The 11,020-nt window shown below is 29.0% G+C and overlaps 1 pseudogene; it reads left to right on the forward strand.

Annotated features, from left to right (window-relative positions):
* The first annotated feature begins 1,442 nt into the window (after positions 1–1,442).
* LOC119673552 lies at positions 1,443–1,524 on the forward strand (annotated as a pseudogene).
* Positions 1,525–11,020: the final 9,496 nt, after the last annotated feature.

Here is an 11,020-nt window from a genome sequence, read left to right on the forward strand (position 1 = left end):
CCTGAAAAAATAACGAATTTACATTTAAATGCTAGGGTACAAAGTAGTCTCCGGCTAGGAGCACAAGTAATGCACCAGTTTGCGTCGGAATTATTATGAATGCAAGTGTATGTAAATACATCCGAAGATATGAATATAGTTTTTCTGTTCACTGGAACTGAACGAAATAAATTTAATAACACACTGACTATGGCACCATCAACAAGAAATTCGCTCATGTGTAACCAGAAGTGCCACTGTCAAGTCCAAGACTGAATTAAGTGAGTATGAAATGTGTTCTTTTGAGTTTTATTAAAAATTTAGGTTGTTTTTATTCTTTTGTTGCTTCCAAGAAAATTAAAAGCATAGAAAAGTATAATTTTTTTGGTTTTGCCAAGTTAATGACTGAAAGTTGAATAAACCTGAAATTACTAAAACACGCCAAATTAACACGAATTTAGTTTAAAAATGCATATTAAGCTTAATAAAGACGACAACGTACATTAAGACTGAAAAGTTTTCGGAAATTCTCATTTAAAATTCGCGCGCTGTATATTTTTCGATATTTTAAGTTTATGTAGTTTGGCAGCACTGTCCTTAATTACTATGCCAAAAATGAGCTCGATCTGTCAGACAGTTCGTTTACGGCAGCTGTTGAAACCAGTTCACCTCAGTAGTGCGTTGCGAAATGTCTTCGACGGTCGTACGACCGTCCTGGAAGGCTTTGTACCACTCATAAACTTGAGTTTTCGATAAAACTGATTCCCCATAAGCCTTTTGTAGCATTCGCAACGATTCTGCACACGAAATTTCGTTCGAAACACAAAATTTGATGCAAACTCTTTGTTCAATATTTTTTTCCATTGTTTTTTTCGCAACGCCCTACTGAGGTGAACTGGTTTCAACAGCTGCCGTAAACGAACTGTCTGACAGATCGCGCTCATTTTTGGCATAGTAATTAAGGACAGTGCTGCCAAACTACATAAACTTAAAATATCGAAAAATATACAGCGCGCGAATTTTAAATGAGAATTTCCGAAAACTTTTCGGTCTTAATGTATGTTAGCTAAAGCTTAAATTAAATTTCCTTCACGTAGGTGGAAAGCGAGAATGTTGAAGAAAGCATATTTACAATGCATGTGAAATCATTTTTATGTATATAATATATAATATCTATGCATATTATATATAATATCATATATAATATATAATATCATATATAATATCATAATATGCTAGTTTTAAAAAACTATTTTTAAAAAATAAAATAAATTAATTACATTTGAATCATAAGAATAAGTAGTAGTTAATAAATTGTAGTTAATAAGTAGTAGTTAATAAGTAGTAGTTAAAAAGTAATAGAAGTAGTAGTATACTTTATTAATAATTTAAAACATACAATAATTATCAATACAATATACATTATTTATTTAAAGCTATGGCCTAATGTCGTCAGCTTTACCTAGACTATACTACACAGGATCATTTCTGTAGTCAGTCTTCTTTTACTTTAAATGCAAAGTATAATAAAATCTGTTATTTAGTAATAAATTTCGTAAAACAAATAAAAATAACGTTATATAGTATTTATACTAGTATTTATACTATATATTTAATGTATGACATACGCTGGATACGCAAAATAAAGAGATTGTTTATTGCGAAGAATACAGTTCATCGTCATTCGATGAATAAATATTCGGTTGATTTGCTAATATTTCCAAACCTTTCTTGCATAAACGTACCTAAATAACAAATATGTTATGTACGGGGAACAATGCTTTTACATAAAACTTTAAGTGAGCCGCGACATAAAAACACTTGAGAAGCACTGGTTAATAATAGTTCAAATTGTTACTGAGTTCTTTCTGTGCTGAAATTTTTAATAAAAGATGGGAATACTCAACGATATATAGGCAACTGTATGCATCTGACCACTTTTCACTAAAAGGAAATCCAATATTCTCACCGAGTAGCCTCGTAGAGATATCGGTCTTATGTTAGGTTTACTTGCAGGTCACTGAAAACTAGGAAACCATGCTAAAAGATTGAATCTCCTTTTCAATCATACCGGTCGCAGCTGTGGGGAAGACGATGAGAGTGCCTCTCATCTGCTCTGTCTTTACCCAGCTCATGCACAGCGCCGACTCAACACTTTAGAAGTCCTCTCTCTTGAGGGTCTTGCTCAATTACAATGACCTCCCACAGCATTTTGAACTTAACCAAAGGTTGTAGGTGGTTTTAAATCCTGAGTTTTCTTTTATGTACGGTAACACAATGAGCCAATAAACCTAAGTGGATCCCTAGGGAGCGCCGGTATAACCTGACTTAAATTAACAATTCAATTATAAATACAGAGACTTTTTATAAATGAACTTATCATATTTCTAACAATACCCAAACAAAGTAATCTATTTATTGAATTTTTTGATCCATCAATTTTGATATTGAAGATGCGCTATGGTCTAGAAGGCCAGTTGAACATAATGTAGACACAGTAATTGATAACAATCCATGAGATCGTTGATTGAATTAAACCATTCAAAGCTCAATATATGAGATATAAAACTAATCTTTCAAACAAATCTTGCTATATCTATCAATATTTAATATATTGATAACTACTGACCTTTTGAACACAATTAAAAAAAGACTTCATATAGTCCATTTTATTAAAGAATGCTACTGAAGAACAACAATCTTCGTACCTAAAAAATAATATAAACCGGTTTTTTTAAAATATATTTTGTTGTTACTTTACTGTACTTCTTTACTGAAACTTTTTATTGCAAATCAAGAACTAGAGAACGATAAACACCCATCCTCACAATTCTTAGTATAGTATAGGAAAGTATACCCTTTAATGCCATTATTAGTTATGGTTACCAAGTAGAAGAAGTCTCTTATCATAATAACTCACAAAACCGGTAAATACTCTGTATATATATTTATTTTTTATGCGTTGGTTTTAACACCACTTTTAGCTTTCTGTATTATGTCTATAGATAATTAATGTATCGAACTATACCAAAAAGTGTCGAATTAAATTTGTTATGTTCTCTTAATATAGATTGATTTATTAAAAGTAACATATCTTAGACCTAATTTCTAGTGCTTAATAAAGCTTCGCTACTTTCCAAATATAATGAACCAATTAGTGTGGAATGGAAAGCACTTATTACTATTCAAAATCAATAACAAACACAAAACATCGCACATTCTTACTTTTCTTCTAAAATTAAAAATCTGTCAAAATTGCAATGAAATCTTTCGAAATGTTCAAATTGATAAGGTCAATATAGCACTATAGCGTTAACTAGCATATATATTTATGCAAAATAAATAAATAAACAAAATCAATGAACGTTAAAGTTAATTAAATTTATTCAACCGTTGAATCAAAATAAATATTGTAAATAAATAAAAATCGTCAACCGAGTAAAAGTAAATATTTGTTAATCAATTGAATCAGTACATATTGTAATTGATCCAATTGTGAGCTGAGTTGTGAATACGAAAAAATATCGGGCGTTGTATCTTCGTACTTCATTCAAATTACGTAATAAACTTGTCAATTTGTTATAAATTTGCGATACTTAAAAAAAAAATAAGTAAATAAATAAAGCAAAAAATCGAAAAAGCAAACACAAAATTAGGTTAGTAAAATTGCATCGATAAATTTGAAAAGATTTAATTGACGATTTTCAATGCTACAATATACGATACGTGGTGTAAGCCAGTCGCTGCTCGTCGCGGATGCAGCTATTAGCAGCTTAATTAACTTTTATTGCATTTTCCGAGATATTTACTTTCATTTATTTTTCTTTGAATTTGAATAAACATTTTAAACAAATTTTACTTTCATTGAAAACATTTTCAACTCTTCTTGGTACGATAAATAAATAATTGTTAAATAAAAATCATTGTAGCCACAATGCATTTACCAACATTTATTACAGTCCGATTACATAGTCCGCCGACAATTGCTGTGCAAGAGCCCAGAGCATGTGTCTTTGGGTGTTTTGTGGTATTTTTCATCTCATTATTATGTGTTATTTGTAATTATTTTCTATTTGATTTAATGAGTTTACTACATTTAATATACGTATATAATACCGACTTTCAGCTCTAATTAATTCGCGAACTAACACAATAATACATAATAAGCCACTTAATGAAAACAAAACCGAAGCTTTGACTTTTACTTGTAATTTATAATAAATTAAATTACTCGTACTTAAATATTGAAAAATTATTTTAATTACTTTCAGATCATATATTGAGAAACTAATATTAGAGCTTGGAAATAACTGAAATATGAATATGTGAAAAAATTGAAATATGGAAATATACAATTTGTACTTAATATGCGGTACTTTGACTAAATGTTGCTATTGAAAAAGAAGGCGTGGCCGTAATGTTACACATATGACCCAAAGACCTAATGGGATTATAATAAGCGTGAATAAATACCAAGGTAGAGAAGTACGTATTAGCCCAATTGTTTCAGATAAAAACAAAATGCAAAAGTATTAACATTTAACGGCGCTGATACTTAATAAATTTTTTATTGCAACAAAAAAATTGCTAATGTGTTTTATATTTACAATGCTCTTAATGTTGTTTATCTCGCTTCAAATAAATATAAATAGAACGCTTTTGTTAGAGTTAAATTTTTATTTTCAAGTTTTAAAGCTATTTTTTTTTAAATTTATGTGAATAAGTTTTCTCTAATGGTTTTTTTTTTGGCGATCCAACACTTAAAACTTTTATCGCACTGAATGAATGATTTCGCACATTTTAACTAAACAAGCCAACGCTGCACTAAAGTTTTGTTTTTTAAATTTCAAACATTTGTCAATTTGTATTTTCTTAAAAAACAACAAACAACAAACGGCGATTATACTCAACAAATGGCATGAGAATATCAGGACCAAACCATCGCAATGTGGTAACAAAGATGGAACAATAGCACGCAAGGTAGCTGGACAGCTAGATTGATACCAAATATAATCACTTGGCTCAAACGGAAATCGGGAGACACAAATTAATATCTCACTCAGATGCTGAACGGACATGGATGATTTTGTAAGTACCTGTACCGCATGGGTAAAATAAATTTGCCCGAAATGGATTTGGCGATGGAGACTGTGACGACGCAGAGCACACCTTCTTTTACTGTAAAAGGTGATAATAATAATATAGTGGAAGAGATAAAAGTGAACCCAGAGAGTTGGCGAACGATAAAGTCATATGTGATTCAAGTTCTCAAAACGAAGAAATTAGATCTAGAAAGGAGAACCAGAAACAAGAATAAGAAATATAACAAATAGAGTGGACACTAAGAAAATGCGGTGAAAAGTGTTGGTCTGGACGAAACTAGAAACTAGAATAAGAAATATAATAAATAGAGTGAACACTAAGAAAATGCGATGAAAAGTGGTGGTCTGTACGCAGATCGAAAATCAAGAGAGCGTAGCTTAAAATGCCAACATAAAAGAGACCCACCTCGAAGTAATGCGAAAACGGTTCTGAGGAGGAATAAGTCTCGCTGAAGAGGGGGTGTTTTAGTCCGTATACTACATATTAATGTTAGGAAATCAGGCACACGATTCCGACGACGGTCGGTTTGACGGTGCATAAAGCATTCCATCTCCTCACCACAAAAAAAAAAAAAAACAAACCTAATGTGCCATTAGTATAACGACCAGAGCAACCAAAGTAAAATGCAATTATTATTATTAATAAATATTAATTACATAAAATAACATCAAATTGATATCTACTACTATCAAGCAGTTAAATGATTAAAAAATCGTTTTTACAATACAAAGTGTTTCACAAAAATACTAGTCCAAAAATTTTTAAAAAATACTATCTCCATACAACGATACAAGTAAAGTAGATCAACATTATTTATGGAGTTTTTGATATCCACTTTAGCATAATCACGGCATGTAATGAAATACTATTATTTTATAAAATATTTAACGGATTATTTATTTATATGTCTCTTAAATGTATTCATGATGGGCCAAACAACATATATTGAAAAAATCACCAAACATTACCCTGACTTGACTTCTTTTATTTTTTTTAATCCATTTATTTTATTAAAATTTGTCAGGTATGAATGACAATAAGTAATATTTATTAATATAAATCGTAATATTTATTACAATCTAAAAAAACACAAAAAAATAGAAATATGTCACCTACATATCTAAAACGCCTCTTGAAGTTTTTCTTCTCAGCCTTGTGACCAGCGGGTTTTGCTGCATGGGTCCATATATATGCGATGAGCGTAATTCTTTATAATACGAGATATTTCTTCTTTGATTGTTTGAACATGTAATGGATTATGCAGCCCTTCATTCGTTATATACCAACGTGCATTTATGATTATTCGTAGTGTTTTAGATTGGAATCGCTGGATTATTGCCAGGTTTGTGTCTGCCGCAGTACCCCTAAATTGAACTCCATATAGGTTTTAGTACAGTTTTGTATGTAAGCAGCTTATTATCGAGTAATAGTTTGGAATTTCGATTGAGTGTGATATGTGTGATTTTCAGGTTAGTTATCTAGATAGAATCCAGATGTATACCGAAGTATTTTATTTCTAAAACTTGTGGTAATTGGATATTGTTATTAAAACAGGAAGGCAATTAGAACATTTTGTACCACATGTTACCTGAACAGATTTTGTTTCATTTGATTGATACGTCAGTTTTTCATCCAGAGAGCATCATTGTTAAGTCAGGTTTTGAATGAATTAAATATGGTTTTGATTTATCTTTAATTATCCATTTGAATGAGTTTTGACAATAATGAGTAACATTATATTAACTATTAAATTGAAATACTAATTGTTTGAGCATAATATGCAGATCTTATATGTTCATTATTTGATGAGGTTCAAAATCATACAAAACAAAGGAGTTCTTACAATCAGCTGGCGCATCGTGAAGATTTAGTACCTCGTAAGCATTTTTATTAAAGTTATTTACTATTATACAGGTCAATATTTTTAACAACTAGACGAAACTCGTTTGTATTACTCCACTATTATTAATATTTCTAGCCACTAAAACAATGGTTCCTAAGTGGTGGTTCGCGAAATGTTTAAAAATGGTCCGTGAATCAAATTTAACAGGTATGGATACATAGCTTATAGTTCACTGAGGTCTCATTCAGTGAGATAATAAGATAATAAGCACAAAAAAATTCCAAGTAATTATATACCTATTTTATAGCCTATATAATGTACCTATGCACTTATACAATTTGTTATACATTATACCAGAGATGAATAAAGCATATTGAAATACTCATACAGTTTATTATTCTAAAACTTTATTATTCTTAAATCATAGTGATGCTTGGTCAAAAACAAGTTGGAAACCACTGCACTAGAAACAAGAAATTCAATACGCAATACAAAATGTAGGGTACTGTTAATTAAGTTTTCTTTGGCCCTTGATCTTCCAGCAATATTACAAATGGTACCCACTATATGATTTTGTTCGTTTATTATACTTAAAATCAACTCCAGATTTGACGTGATGTTCCTATGGGAGGCCCTATATATGTAACAAAATATTTCTGTTAACATAAGAAAAATTACTATTACCAATATAATTTTTTTTAAATTATTTTTTAATATAACTGTATTTATATATACATATATTGACGATATCGATTTTATGTATAAAAATCTAATCAATATCAAAATTGTGAGTATAAATAAACATAATAACGTAAAAATAATTGAATAAATAATTTTAACCCAAATTAGCTTTTAACAATTATTACTCACTTTCTCTACTTATTTTATTTTTATTTTTACCGTCTTTTGATATAAGAACGAGAAAATAAAAACAAAATTTAAGTTAAAAAACTTAATTCAAAAAATAAATACATAAATTACGAAAGATTGATAAGATACACATGAGATATATATGAGTGAAGAAGCATTAAAACAAATTTAATTAATTAAACCAGTTTAAGTATTGCTTTATAAACATCTGGATTGTTGGATTGTGTCTATAAAATGTAGCCCGTAATTAAGCGCACAGCAATTACACACGATCATCTTTACTCCAGATTTGTGGCACAATTAAATCCAGTATCTAATGCCGCTGGCATACAAACAATACGAATCAAGCAGCTTCTGGGTCAAGTTCGTTCATTAATTACTTTTTATTAAATTGTGTTAACATTTAAATTTATAAAATTAAAACCAATTTGAATTATTTGCCAATTGCACGCGATAATTTGTTGCATTAAAACTCGTTAAATATGAAATCTTTTTTTTATATAAAGATATAAAATTACAGGTACAAAACAACTATAAAACAAATGAAATGCATCTTTTACAAATTATGACAATAAAGGTTAAAAAAACTTATTTAAAAAAGTATTTTTGATTTTTTTATTAAATTAATAATTAAACATGTTATATTTAAACACATATCTGCAACTGAATTAAAATCACAAATATTTTATACATATTTTTTTTTAAAGGATATTATGTTAAGTATTTATAACGGATATAGATATTAAAGGTACGTATACTACAGGTATAAATACTAAAGGGTTATCCATTTAATGGGGCTGATTTTATGTGTAGTCTACATAACAAATGCTGAAACATGTTAAAATTGTGAAAACTTACTACAAAAATGGGTCTAACCATTTTTGCTGATGGATACAAAATAAGTAGTGGTGTAGGAAGTGGAGTTTTCTCAGAAACATTGAATAAATCTTCCTACTATAGACTTCCGGATCATTGTAAGTTTTTTAGGCAGAAGTAATTGTCATTTGGGAAGCTATAGCTTGTTTGAAAGTGGATGATATATTTGGCACAAATAGATACATGCTATTAGACAGTAAAGCTGCTTAAAAGTCCTTACGTTCAATTCACATCTAAATGAGATATCGACGCGTCTCAATGTTTCTCTATTCTAGGGCACCGGTTATAGGCATATTTTCGAAAGGCGTGATTCAGGACCTCACTCAGAATACCTAAATAATCTGGGCATGCCGTTAACATCATGCAAAGAACTGAGTTCTTTCTGTGCTGAACTCTTCAATAGAAGATGAGAAGACTCAACGTTATGTAGGCATCTGTATGCAATTTGACCATTTTCCACCAAAAAAAAATCCATCTTTCAATCTCTCATCTACTCTATCTTTGCCCAGCTCATCCATAAAGGCTATTAAACATTATATGGTTAGAATTACGTCTGGAGATAAAATAGTTCATAATTTTTTGAAAACGACAAAGGTGTGACACAAACCATCAATTTTTTTGGAGTAAAATTGAAAGTATAGATGTGGAAAGTATGTGCCTTCAAAGAAAAAGTAACACAATTCATTTAACGCACTCTATGTTGGCTTCGTTGCAAAAGATATTTCCGAGACAAATTTTTTTACGTTTTGGATGATGTTAATTGACATAAAGAACATGTGATTTATCACCACTGGACTTTTTGTGAGATTACGTAAGAAAAGCTATTTTTGCCATTAATTATTAAAAACTTGTGTTTTGAAAAGCTATAACTTAATATAAATTAACTTAACACCCATTAAGTTAAAAAATTACAAAAATTAGTCATAAAATTACATGTGGTTTTAAAAGATCAACCAAGAAATGGTTAGTCTAGTCCTGTAAACATTATTCCTGAACATTTAACAACTGTTTCCAGATTTTTTTACGGATGTCTACTACGAATATCTGCAATTCGTTTTAATTTGCACGGATATTATTTATTTGAAACAGTTTAATGCTATTGAACTAATTTGTGAGACCTGCAATTTTAAATCTAACAAAAAGAATAAATAAAAAATTTTATTATGGGAAAGTGAAATCCTAAATTTTCTCAAATTAAATTTCCACTCGAATTGTAATTTAAAGAACTAATTTGTAAAAGCCATCTAGGAAACCAAAACAAAATTAACAAAAAGTTTGGTTGATATATCACTGAATATTGCATATCATAAAAACTGATCTTACAAACTTAAAGTCATTCATTTTATTTAATTATATAATAAATAAACATGTTAAACTTTAATTTTACAAATGAAAGATACTTTAAGATATTTTAAACATTTATTTTGCATCCGCTTGAGGTATACTTAGTACCTAAATTTTTACAGTTGAATTAAAAAGATGGATTTTAGTACTACTTAATCCTTAATAACTTTTTGCTAGTTAAATCTAGGATTAAAGCATGAAGTTGTATTTTTTGTAATAAAAATTTTTTTAACTTATTAATGAAAATAATTATATATAAAAGGAAAATTAAAAAAAGAATCTTCACATAGATTTATTTATTTACAATTTATTTTACTATTTATTTATTTTCTGCAAAAACAATTAAATTTTGTGTACTCTATTAGGTAAAAGAATTTGAAATTTTAAAATCCAAAATTTGAAAAATAAAATATTAATCCAAAAACTTCCTTTTTTATATCCCTTTTTGCCATTTATCGGTTAGAACTATTATTTCTTTAATGTAGTATTTGGCGGTTCTCTTTCGTCAAAATTCTAATGTAATTGTTTTTTAAAGTCCCTTTTCGAGCTCAATTTCACATCATCAAGAAAGTTTTGAAAAGATCAACACAAGTAATAAGCTGTTTATGTAATATTGGAACTATACAATAAATGTATCTTCCAGTTAGGATTTTTAATCATGTAAAGAATTTCAAAATAAAGACATGGTGTAACTGTATCATAATTTTATCAACTTCAATCAACTTCTTTAAAGAGAACCGAAATTTCTCTTTAAGGAAGTTAAATTTGAATACACCTTCTTTTTATTTTATTTCTATTTACTTTGCATGATATTCAAGTCCTTTAACGTATTTCTTTAAATTAACGAATTTTATTTAAAACATCTTTTTTAAGCTGGTAATTTTAATTTCAGGAACAGAAAAAAGTCCCAAACCATTTATATGAGTACTGATCTTAATAAAGTACATTCAATAAATTTTATAAAACGATAGATTTATTCCCTTGTAGAACACTTAAAAGAAAACA

The sequence above is a fragment of the Teleopsis dalmanni genome, chromosome 1 (assembly GCF_002237135.1).
Source record: "Teleopsis dalmanni isolate 2A chromosome 1, ASM223713v2, whole genome shotgun sequence".
NCBI lineage: Eukaryota > Metazoa > Arthropoda > Insecta > Diptera > Diopsidae > Teleopsis > Teleopsis dalmanni.